Here is a 12072-nt window from a genome sequence, read left to right as displayed (position 1 = left end):
TGGGACTTTGATCTCGGGTCTCCAGGATCAGACCCTGGGCTGAAGGTGGCGTTAAACTGCTGAGCCACCAGGGCTGCCTGAATATTGGGTTTTAAAACAAATACATTTTTGTTCTCCAGCAATGAACAAGGCAATTTGAATTAAACCTCATGCTAAGAACAACTAGAAAATCTGAACAAATATTTTTTTAATGATTTATCTATTTATTTTTTGGCATAAATATATTTATTTATTTATTTTTACATATATATATTTAATTGGAGTTCAATTTGCCAACTATAGCATAACACCCAGTGCTCATTCCATCAAGTGCCCCCCTCAGTCAGTGCCCGTATTTATCTATTTAAAGTCATCACAGAAACAACAGGGTTGACTCATGCTGAAAGGTGAGCCTTACATTCGGGCTGTTTTTCCCTTAGACAGATCTGCTAAATCTGGAAGAGATAATTGAGAAGTGAGGATACTGGGCAGAAATTTTGAAACCATTTGTGGTGAGGGATAAGAAAATTAAAGTTCAGAACCTTCTGGTAGGACATGGTAAAATTCCTTTTTTGGGGTTGAGAACCCAAATGATTAAATCCTGGGAGTTAAGGGGAATTGGAGGTAGATCAGTCTGGGAAGCGACTAAAGTCATGCTTTGGATGATCTCAATTCATGAAATTGAATCAAAGGCAATTCCATATGGAAATTAAGTACATGGGAAACCTACAGCTGCAAAATGCAAAGTGAAGTATGAAGAGTTAAAATTAGAAACAGGAGAAGAGAGTGTAAACAATACTGCAAAAGAGTTGGAGCCCCTGGAGCAGTGAAGACAGATAATGAGCCAGAAACACTGTGCAATCTGATCAAATCTGAGAATTTTCTAAGGTTAGCAAAAAGTATTGTCACATATTCAATCATCTTTACAGACTCCAAGCAGGAGAACAACCAACAAAACAACCAACTTAGGCTCCTTAAAATATAGCATCTGAAACCAAAAACAAAGAGGAAATCACAAAGGCATCCAGAGGATGGAAAAAGCCAAACTACTCTCAAGGAAGCAGCTATTAGAATGACAAGCTGACTTCAGAATAGAAACAGTCAAAGTTTGAAGGTAATGAAATGTTATCTCTAAACTGTTCATGGTAAATAAATGCTGCTAAGAATTCTCTTGCCAGTGAAAATACCTTCCAAAAATAGATAAATAACATTTTCAGATAAGTAAATACTGGGAGAATTTATCACCTGTAATCTATACCAAAGACAGAGAGAACATTATTCAGGTTCCAAATTTGAGATACCGGAAGAAATAAAGTACAGTGAAAATGAGAAACAGATGAATAGGTTTAAATGAATAATGACTATGTTAAAAATAATAGTAGAGCCTTATGAGAAAATATGACAATATCACAGAAGAAGAAAGGGAATGAATACAATTAAAATCTTCCAAGTTCTTTGCACCGGTCTGGAAGAGGGAAAAAATACCAAAGAATATCAGACTTTGATAACTCAAGGGTGAGTATTGTCATCTTTAGGGACATCACCAAAAGAATTTTAAGGGCAGATATTACTACTAAAATAATAGTAAGAAAGGAATGGAATAATAAAATGCTTAATCCAAAAGGAGAAAAGAGAAAAAAAATAATGAGGAATAGGTGAGGCAAATAGAAGGGACTAAGTCTGAAAGCAGATGGAAACCCAGATATGTCACTAAATATATTAACCATAAATGAACTAATCCTCCCATTTGAACACAAAATTTGTCAAATGAGATAAACAGTTAACTATACAGCTTATAAGAAAAACATCAAAAATACAAAATTAAAGATAAAAAGAAAGATGAGAGAAGATACACCATGCAAACTCCAACCAAAACAGAGCTTGTGTGTGTGTGTGTACACACACATACACCTGACAATATACATTGTAGGCAGAAACATAAACAAAAGAAAGATAGAGGGTTCAAAATAATATAATACTTCAATGAGAAGATATAAAAATTCTATTTCTGCGTACATCGAATAACTGAGACATGTAAGGCAAAAATTAACAGAAGTGGAAAAATTCCCAATCATAACAGAGAATTTTATTTTTATTTAAAATTTTTAAAGATCTTATTTATTTTAGAGAGAGAGAGAGTGGGGAGGAGGGGGAGGAGGAGAGGGAGCGGGACAAGCAGACTCCACACTGAGCATGGAACCCAGTATGGAGCTCAGTCCCATGACCTGGAGATCAAGACTTGAGCCAAAATCAAGACTTGGATGCTTAACCATCTGAGCCCACCCAGGCATGCTGTAACAGAGATTTTTAAAATGCTTTGTTCAAAAAATGTTTGAGGAAGCAGACAAAAAGAAAAAAAGTAAATGGAATATTTGAAAAATGTAAATAACTACTATACTTCCTAATTAGAGATATAAAAACTGTAACCAACAACTATGAAGAATATACATTTTTTAAGCACACAAGGAAAATTTACATAAATTGACCATATGCAGGGCCATAAACCATTTTCAACAAATTTCAAAGCACTAAAATCATATGGAAAATGTCACTCAATACAGAGCAATTCAACTATAAAAATAAGTAACACAAAGTTAACTAGAACATCTCTAATTTGGAAATGAATACAGTCCAAATGACCTATGGCTCAAAGAAGACGTCATAAGGGAAAATAGTACATCTTTTGAAATAAATAATAATAAAAAATACTACTTATCAAAATTTGTGAAATGCCATTAAAGCTGTGTTTTAAGGATAGTTGAGAGCCTTAAAAACACATATTTAGGAAAAAAAAAGTTTGAAAGTCAATGACATAACTATTTCCAAAACATGTATCTGACAAAAGGCTTGTATCTAGAATGTACAGTGACTTCTTACAACCTGGAAACTACCTGAAAGTACATCTACAGTATTATGGGAAAATTGTGAAGTAGTCAGTTATATAGTACAAATGCCTGCAAAACTATGAAAATGGAGGAACTTGTTCCTTACATACAGTGGGATGGGTGCATCCAATGGCATAGGTGAATCTCGCCATCAGAATGTTGAGTGATATGAGCCAGACACAATTCCATGACAAGGCCGACACATGATTCTGTCCATAAAAAACTGAAAAGCAGGAAAAACTAACCGCAGAGGATAAGGATAGATATCTTTGGGGAGGAGGAAGGCATTAGTGATTGAGAGGAAGCATGAGGGATTGCTTATGGGAAGTTGACAGTGTTCTATTTCCTGGAAGGTGGTGCACGGCTGTTTTCTTTGTGATAAATTATTGATGTTTTTGTTTTATTCAATTTTCTGTTTGTGTTATACCTTACAATAAAATAAGGAAATACTATAGGGCAGTCATTGGTGATCTTCAAGAGAATGATTTCAGCAATGCTACAGAGACAGCTTCATGAAGGGGAAAGCTGGGCAGAATGTAGAAACAATGGTGAGCCGACCCCTTTCACCGGTGTTTGGCAGTGGAAGCAAAGGACAGAAAATAAGATTTCCAAGAGTGGGAAGACATAATTCTGTGTTTTTACTTCCTGATACTTTTCTGTGAAATCTTAATGCTGTTGGTTCCTTATCTTTTATTTGAATGCCTACTTAAATCGCACTAATATTAGATTTTGGAAGAAACAGACTTTCTGTTATAAAGAGCTATTTGCTGTCATATAGAATGAGCGTAATTTTGCTCATTCTGTATGACAGTGAGGACAGAAAATTGAGAGGAAGGCAGGGGATATCTCAGCTGCACAAAAGAAAGATAGTTGCTCAAATTTTTCCATTTTTCCTTTGAGGATTGCTGAAAGGACCTAGTATTCCTAGTGTTGCATAGGATTCTCTCTGGGCGAGGAGACTTTGCTGTATCCGATGGCCCCTGAAAGCATCTCAGCTCAACCAGCTGTCTAAAACAATCCGTGTGCTGATAACAAGGGAAATTGAATAGAAGGGTGCCTACTGTTGTTAGGGCTTTTATCACATTTTATTGTATGAACTGCTTCCATATTTAGGTCTCGGAAAAAAAAAAAAAAAGGTAAAATGAGAGTTAAAATTGGTTACACAGCAGTTTCTTAGAGAAAGACTTCTATCCTGGCTTGGAGATGAAAACAAAGTGGGTCAAGAAGAAGGAGAAAAGAAACTTCACAGATCCCCAGCTAGAAAAGAATTGAGCCAGAAATGGGTAGAATTCTGAGGGCTCAATAGAGGAATTGTTTTATTCAAATTCCTTTTGGTTGAAAGGAACCATCATTACCATGACTTTACTGTTTTGATCAGAGTCAGAAAATATTAGGAGATATGCAAAATCTAATCAATTGTCATTTAATTGTCTCTATGTGGTGAGGCCCTGCCAGCCAAAATTTCATCTGACCAAACATCTAGATCAGGTGACTAAATTAAGAATTTTGCCAGTGACCAAGAAAATTTATTACGGGTTTTATTACAAGAACATTAATATTAAGAATTTGATTTATTCCATCATTTTGTACCATGGAAGCACTGATACCATTCCAAGCAATTTGGGCTTCCTATCTCAGCAGATTGAAGTAGGAAATTCATTCTAAATTATAACTCAAAAACTTATTTCACCTGAAATATATGAGTCATCAACTTTTCAGAGATTAAGTTTGATCTTAAACAACTCCATGCAATAACTAAGGACCTATAGCTAAGTATTCTGTGTTAAACATCAAGCATTTAGATGGAGGGAACAGAATTTGTTTCAAAAACATTCAGTGCAACTTGAGCTATGAGAATCCTTAATGCACTGATCTTCAGTCAGTGACACATTCCTAACCATTATTGTGAGGAAAATATATCTTTGATTTCTAATTTACTATGGCACATCATTATTTAGAATCCTGGTGACCTTGCACTGCACTTCTAAGCGTTGATTTTATGTTGTCATTTCAGAGGACCTTACTTTGTTGTTTCCATGTAACTTATATATGTCTACCTCCAGGTACAATCCTGATCCAACTCTCGTTCTTGTCCAGGACTTGCTATTTTGTTAGAGAATAATCTTGCATTGCATCAGATTAGGGCAAAGATAGATTTACCACAGTCTCATGGGTTACTGGGCTATGAGCTAATTGTGTTTAACTATTGGTAATTAAATCTCATCTATTTATAATCATGATTATTCAGTGACTCAGTTTCAACTGTTTTGGGGTGAGTTGACCAGATGTTCTCATTTGAGTGAGTAGTGCTAGATTTTAGGGCCCTCAATCAGGGATGGGATGTGTTAGAAAGTAATCATTCAGCTGAGGATCATGGTTCAAACAGTAGAGGAACTGGCAGAAGGGAGTACAGTAGACTGACGGCATTAATGACCTCATTCTACACCTCTCCCAGTTCCCACTCCTTTTGCCTTGTCACTCTGCAGTGTCCTCTTGATTGGGCATTCTATCCCATACCTCGACTCTGGGCTTAGCCTATGTCTTGCCTTGGACAATGGCATGCTTGCAAATGTGACCCCCCCCCCCCGCCCCCACGTGGAGATCTGAACAATGCTTACATATTTTTCCTTGTTCTGTTGCTCCTCTCTGATTGTGGTGACCAGGTGCCTGGCTGGCCTGCTGTGAGGTGGGACATGTGGTCCAGAGCCCAGTTGTTCTAGACATCCCAGCTTGAACCCCAGAGCAGCCAATAACCTGCTACCACCAGACTGGAGAAATCAGCCTAGCTGAGGCCAGAGCTGCTCAGCTAAACCCAGCCCCAATCAACAACACACACACACTCTTAAACAAAATAAGTGCTTATTATTTTAGGACCCTGGGAGATTTGCCATATATCATTATTGTAGGTAACTGACAAAAGGTAGTACTGTCAACATTGAGTTTTTGGTTCCGTTGGTGGTGTAGCACTTCCCAGACTCATTCATTCTGCTTACCTGATGGTCAGAGAGGGCGAGTAAGGACCTTCAACACATTTGAAGCTTAGTCACTTGGAAGTACAGAAACATAAGGCAGAGATCATTTTGCCCCTTCTCAACCTAGCTTAGTTCTGGGTTTGGGGAACAGTGGGTGTCAAGTCAGATGAAGGACTCCTCCCCGAAGCTGTAGGCTTTCTTTTCAGCCCACCAGCAAGTCCAAATAGAAAATGATTGTTCTTCCTTTGTGTTTCATGGGCTCCCTTCTTCATTGATGGCTCAGAAGCCTCCTTACTTCATGTGAAGAGGAAACCACCAAGAAGCATTTGAAATGTGTACATCATGCCTTTCCAGTTGCTAAATAACTATTCCAGCTGGTTCAGTACATTATGGGGGACCTAGGATCACATACATTTTAAGATTTTAGATTTTAAGAAAGATGTTTAAGTCCATCTCGATGTTTTTACAGTGTAATGTGGAACATAGGTGCAAATGCATTTCTATAAGTGGATTCTTATTTAATGATCCTAATAATACTTATCTTTTTTTTTCTATATTAGCACCATAAATTTCTGCATACTCATCTCAGTTAAAGTTATCAGGGAGAAAGGAAAAGCAAAAGCTCAAAATAACCCTGAGAAATACTGTTTGGGTGATTCTGCTCACAAATCATCTTATTTCACAAGATTTTGGAAAGCGTCATCACTCCCTGCTGCAACTGGGCCATTTTGCAGCTTGAAGTTTTGAGGTGAGTCACCTGAAAATGGAGCTAACAGCCGACTGAATGAGAAGGCTCAGCAAAATGACAGATGTGATGTGTGAGACTTACCAAGAGAGAGGCTGTGCAGTGTTCTCTGTACCTCACTGTCATTGCTTGTCTGTCTGCAGGGTTGGCCCACTTGGAGAACTTTGGAATTTCTAGCTCATTAGGTGGTTTAAAAATATTTATGTTATGACTTTCAGATAATGACGGCTATTATAATTTGTACACTATTCCACTTCTACTATCTTGACTGACAGAATAATGGAAAAAATTATCAGGAATCAGACATCACCACTTGGAAATTATAAAAAGGAAATGCTAAAAAGCTGGAAACACTTCTTTTCTACTTAATGCAAGTTTTTCCAAAATGAAGCAGGGCAAGGAGGATATAGGGTTGATTGATACGCTCAGAAATGTTCCACCAGTGGCCAGTTTGGCAGGTGAGCCCTACAGACCATGGTGGACCTTAAGGAAAGTCAGGTATATCCACTGGATGCCTGTTCGTGGATGGGGATCCACACGAGATGAAAGCACTGCAGGAGGGAGACTTTAGAGTTCACGCAAGATTCACATGAAGCTGCTAGTGAGGTGAGATTTCTTCTGGACACATTTCGTTTTCTATTTGATGTAGTAAATAGCAGCCTGGGAAAGCAGGTTGGGCAAGATTTTCCATGAACCTGGCATTATGGGTAAACCAAAAAGAAGAAAAGACCAGAAGCTGACCCTTAGCAAAGTGGATCCCTGGAAAGAGTTTCTTCTCCATTTCCTCAGCCTCTGACAGCTAGCTGCACATGGAATTTATAGACAGCAACCTTGCTGCCTAACATTTGCAAGGAAATTTTTAAGAAAAATAGAAGAGTCAGCGATGGGGATCCAAAGAGCATGAACCATCCTTATTAACTATGGATGCACTGAACAGGGCAACTCAGCGCCAGACCAAACCAAGTGTTCTGAGGCCTGAAAGGAAGAAATGCTCAAGTTTTATTTCTAAAAGAAATAATTTTCCAGAGGAAGAAGAAAAGATTCACAATAAGCTTTTTGTGCTTTCAATAAAACTCTAGAAAATACAGAAGCATACAGTAATAAAACAAAAGACTGGGTTTAAAAAGGGAGCCAGGTAGGGGTGCCTGGGTGGCTCAGTCTGTTGAGTGACCTACTCTTGGTTTTGGCTCAGGTCATGTTCTCAGGGTTGTGGGATTGAGCCCCAAGGGGGGCTCTGCATTTAGTGTGGAGCCTGCTGGAGATTCTCTCTTTTCCTCTCCCTCTGTCCCTCCCCTGTTCTTGCATGTACACACTCTCCCTCTCTTTCAATAAATAAATGAAATCTTAAATAAAGGGGAGGGGGATAAGCTAGGAGACAGAGCACAGAAACACACCATTGGACAAGGTAGGGAAAGAGGAAAGGCACTAACATGTAATAGCTGATTCAAAATCTGAAAATAAGTCAGAGAAAGACAAATATTTGATTTCACTTATATGTAGGATCTAAAAACAAAACAATTGAATAAACAAACAAAAAGCAGAATCATATCTATAAATACAGAGAATAAACTAATGGTTGTCAGAGGGAAGGGGTGGGAAGAGCAAAATGAGTGAAGAAGAGTAGGAGATACAGGTTTCCAGTAATGGAATGAGTAAGTCATGGGAATGAAAGATACTACATAGGGAATATAGTCAGTGGTATTGTAATAGTGTTGTATGGTGACAGATGGCAGTTATACTTGTGGTGAACATAGCGTAAGGTATAAACTTGCCAAGTCACCATGTTGTACGCCAGAAACTAATGCAACATTGTGTGTCCACTCTACTCATATAAAAATATATTTAAAAATCTGTCTGAGGGGCGCCTGGGTAGCTTAGTGGTTGAGCATCTACCTTTGGCTCCGGTCACGATCCCGGAGTCCTGGGATCGAGTCCCGCATCAGGCTTCCTGCATGGAGCCTGCTTCTCCCTCTGCCTATGTCTCTGCCTCTCTCTGTGTGTCTCTCATGAATGAATAAATAAAATCTTAAAAAAAAAAATCTGCCTGAGAAGGACTAAAATTTGCATTAGGAGAATTAAAATGGAAAGGCTTTTTCCCCCTGATGCAAGGAGTTATAAAGGAGAGGACAAGTTTGAAAAGTTTTTTTCAGAATTCAGATGAAGAAGATAAAGGGATGACATTCAAGAGGAAGGAAATAATTTGGTCCATGCATTCTAAAGATGTAATAGAAAGACCATGATCTTTCTTTCTTTTCTTCTTCTTTTTTTTTTTTTTAAAGATCTTATTTATTTTAGAGAGAGTGTGTGTGAGCAAGAGAGAGAGACATACAGAGAGAGAGCCAGCAAACATATGAGCAGGGTCAGTGGGAGAGGGAGAAATAGATTCCTCCACTGAGCAGGGAGCCCAATGTGGGGACTTGATCTCAGGATCCTGGGATCATGACCTGAGCAGAAGGCAGATGCTTAACTGACTGAGCCACCCTTGTGCCCCAGGACCAGTCTTTCGAATGTCCTCACTTTTGGTGTCTTCTCCGAAACACAGGACTAAAAGAATAAATGAATTAAGGCTTTCAGATTTTAAGGAAAAAATGTTTGTCCTGAGAATTTTATGTTTAACTGAGTTTTCATTCGAATGAGAATTAAAAAGTACATTTTTAGATGTTAATAAGCTACAAAAAGTATATCACTAATAATGTAAGTTATTTTAAGCCACAAGAGATTTATAAGAAGATAGAAAAATAAAGGCAAATTTAGAATGGGACTATTTTTATAAAAAACAATTAATGGCAAATATTGAAAAACTTTGCAGCAAAATAAAATCGAAAGGATTACTGTGATTATAGTATAAAATCAGTTATGGTTACTGAAAGCTGTTAAAAATTTTTTTAAATTAGAAACGAGGTCATGTTAACAAAAACAAAGTAGGAGGTGAAGATAGGGTATAGGTAGAAAGATAAATGTTTTCAGTTATATGTAAGAGAATACATAGGTATATATTTTCTGATATGATTTTTGAGACTACAGTTATATGTGAGGTTTTTCTTCATTGTGAGATACAACATTCTATACAGAATCATGCACACAATGGATGTGTAATAATTGTAAAGTAAATACCAGTGTAACCACCAGTCACTGAAGAATGAACTTTATCCCAACCACTCAGAAACCTGCTTTGTTCTGATTATACTTCCATTCCTTCCCACTAACTTCCCCTCATCTGAACTTCCCTTGCCTTCAAATAAAATAGCATTGCCACCTATACCATATGGTGCACTTTCACCTGCTTTTTAGCTTTATGTAAATAGAACATAAGCATTATTTTGTATTTTATTTTTGTGTCATCCATATTGATATAGGGCAGTTTGTTTGCTTTTATTACTTTGTAGGATTTTATTATCTATGCATACAATTTATTATTCTTCTGATGTTTGTGAATTTTTGGCTTATTTGCAGGCCTTGGCTCTTATGAGAGGTAGATCTTTAAATATTTTAAAAGGTGATGATATAGAGAATTGAAAACAAAGATGAATAGGTGAAAAAATGAAACATAATTTAAACATCAAAATAATGTTAAAACAGCAAGGAATCTTAAAATGGACGCTATAAAGTGGAATGGCAAAAGTAAACCCAAACACATGGAATAACAGAAGATGCTACTTTTTATTAAAAGGTGAATACTAGAATTGGGTTAAAACATTATCTGAGAGCCTCTGATCACAAGTACTTATACAATGAAATAATTTAAAAAGGTTAAGTATGAAAGGTTAGGAAAATCTACATAAGCAAAACATGAACAAAACAACTGGAGTTACAATAATAAAATTAAACAATTAGGATTCATTGTGAAATCATTAAATAGGATAAAGAAGGTCCATAATTTTTTAAAAGAGTATAATAAATTGTGTGCTTCAAATTAAAAAACCTCACCAAATTATATAAAAACCAAGGTCCATAATTTTTTTAAAGAGTATAATAAATTGTATGGTTCAAATTAAAAAACCCCACCAAATTATAAAAACCAAGCTGTTAGAAATTCAAGAATAATTTTTAAAAATATTTTATTTATTTATTCATGAGAGACAGAGAGAGAGAGAGAGACAGGCAGAGACACATGCAGAGGGAGAAGCAGGCTTCATGCAGGGAGCCTGATGTGGGACTTGATCCCCGGTCTCCAGGATCACACCCTGGGCTGAAGGCGGTGCTAAACCTTGAGCCACCGGGGCTGCCCCTAGAATAATTTTTTTTCAAGAATAATTTTAAAACACAATAGAAGTGTAAGATGTTAATATGTTTTCCTCAGTACTTGACAGATTAAGTAGGAAATAAATGGCAAAAACATATCCAAATAATAAAATAAATTTAGATAATTTATTAGATATATATTGAGCTATTTTTTCTATAACAAAGGGTGAAAAGAAAAGGTACTCAGCACATAACTAAAAAATTAGGTAAAGAATAACAAAATATAGCTTACAAAGGAGAATAAAAATTATGCAAATAGCAAAAATCAATGAGGTTAAAAAACATAAAAATAACTGATGCCTCACTACAAATGAGGACAGATATTGAGAGATAAAAAATTATAAGCAAATATTATTTGATTCTGCCCTAAATAATTTTCAAATCTCAAAAAACAATGAATAGGAGGAAATATAAATCATAAAAGGGATTCAATAAGGAGAAAAAAACAGAGTCTGAGCATATAAACAAACAATTGAACTACATATTGAAGATGTTTGTCAAAAATAACTTTCTGAAGGGGTGCCTGGATGGCTCAGTCAGTTAAGAGTCTGAGTCTTGATCTCAGGGTCATGAGTTCAAGCCCCCCTTTGGCTCCACATTGGGTGTGGATTCTACTTAAAATGATAAAGCAACAGCAAAAACCTATCTGAAAATGCTTTGGGCCAGAACACTGGAGTTCTGTTACTCTGTGAAGGATAGGTAAGAACATTCATCAGTACTGTGCTCTATGAACTCTGCTATGGCACAGAGATAACTGAAAAAACTAGTTATTTTACAAACCAGTATTTCCCAAATTGGATCATGAAAGCACAAACAAACGAAATAAAAACTAATTTCATTTATAAATATATGATCAACATTCAAAGTAAATTTATGGTAAGTTAAATCCCAGAAAAAAATCATACAGTTAGTTACATATTAAAAATAATTTTATTACAAATCTAGTAAAAAGTGTGGATGAAACTTTTGGAGTGGGCAAGGTCTATTTAAACATAACAACAAAGGTAGAAACTATTAAAAATAGTTCATAAATGTGTATCAACAATAGAATGATCCAAAATAAAATATAACAGCCAAAAAGGAAAATAAATGGCAAAGTTCTGTCAAAGCACTCATATGCTTAATATGTAAAGAGCTCTTACAAATAAAAAAAAATGCTTTAATAGAAAATTGGGCATAAGTGCAAGCAGACAATTTACCAAGAAATTAATGAGCATTATTAATAAACAACTCAGTTTCTCTAGTAATT

General features: G+C 36.3%; 1 protein-coding gene across 6 annotated transcripts in view; it reads left to right on the top strand.

Moving 5' to 3' along the window:
- The window catches only part of KRTAP11-1 (keratin associated protein 11-1), a 40899-nt gene that overhangs the window by 15561 nt on the left and 13266 nt on the right, over positions 1 to 12072 (top strand). For 3 of the 6 annotated variants that reach the window (XR_005382253.1, XM_038581326.1, XM_038581322.1), the window contains 2 exons: positions 909 to 1093; positions 6397 to 6584. The exons of 1 other annotated variant lie outside the window; for it this stretch is intronic. The gene's annotated coding sequence lies outside the window, so the exon portion shown is untranslated. The remainder of the gene's footprint in view (positions 1 to 908; positions 1094 to 6396; positions 6585 to 12072) is intronic. 2 more of the 6 variants (XM_038581324.1, XM_038581325.1) reach the window with 2 other exon arrangements.

The sequence above is a fragment of the Canis lupus genome, chromosome 31, assembly GCF_011100685.1.
Source record: "Canis lupus familiaris isolate Mischka breed German Shepherd chromosome 31, alternate assembly UU_Cfam_GSD_1.0, whole genome shotgun sequence".
In the NCBI taxonomy this organism is placed as follows: domain Eukaryota; kingdom Metazoa; phylum Chordata; class Mammalia; order Carnivora; family Canidae; genus Canis; species Canis lupus.
This window is presented reverse-complemented; position numbering and strand designations above follow the sequence as displayed.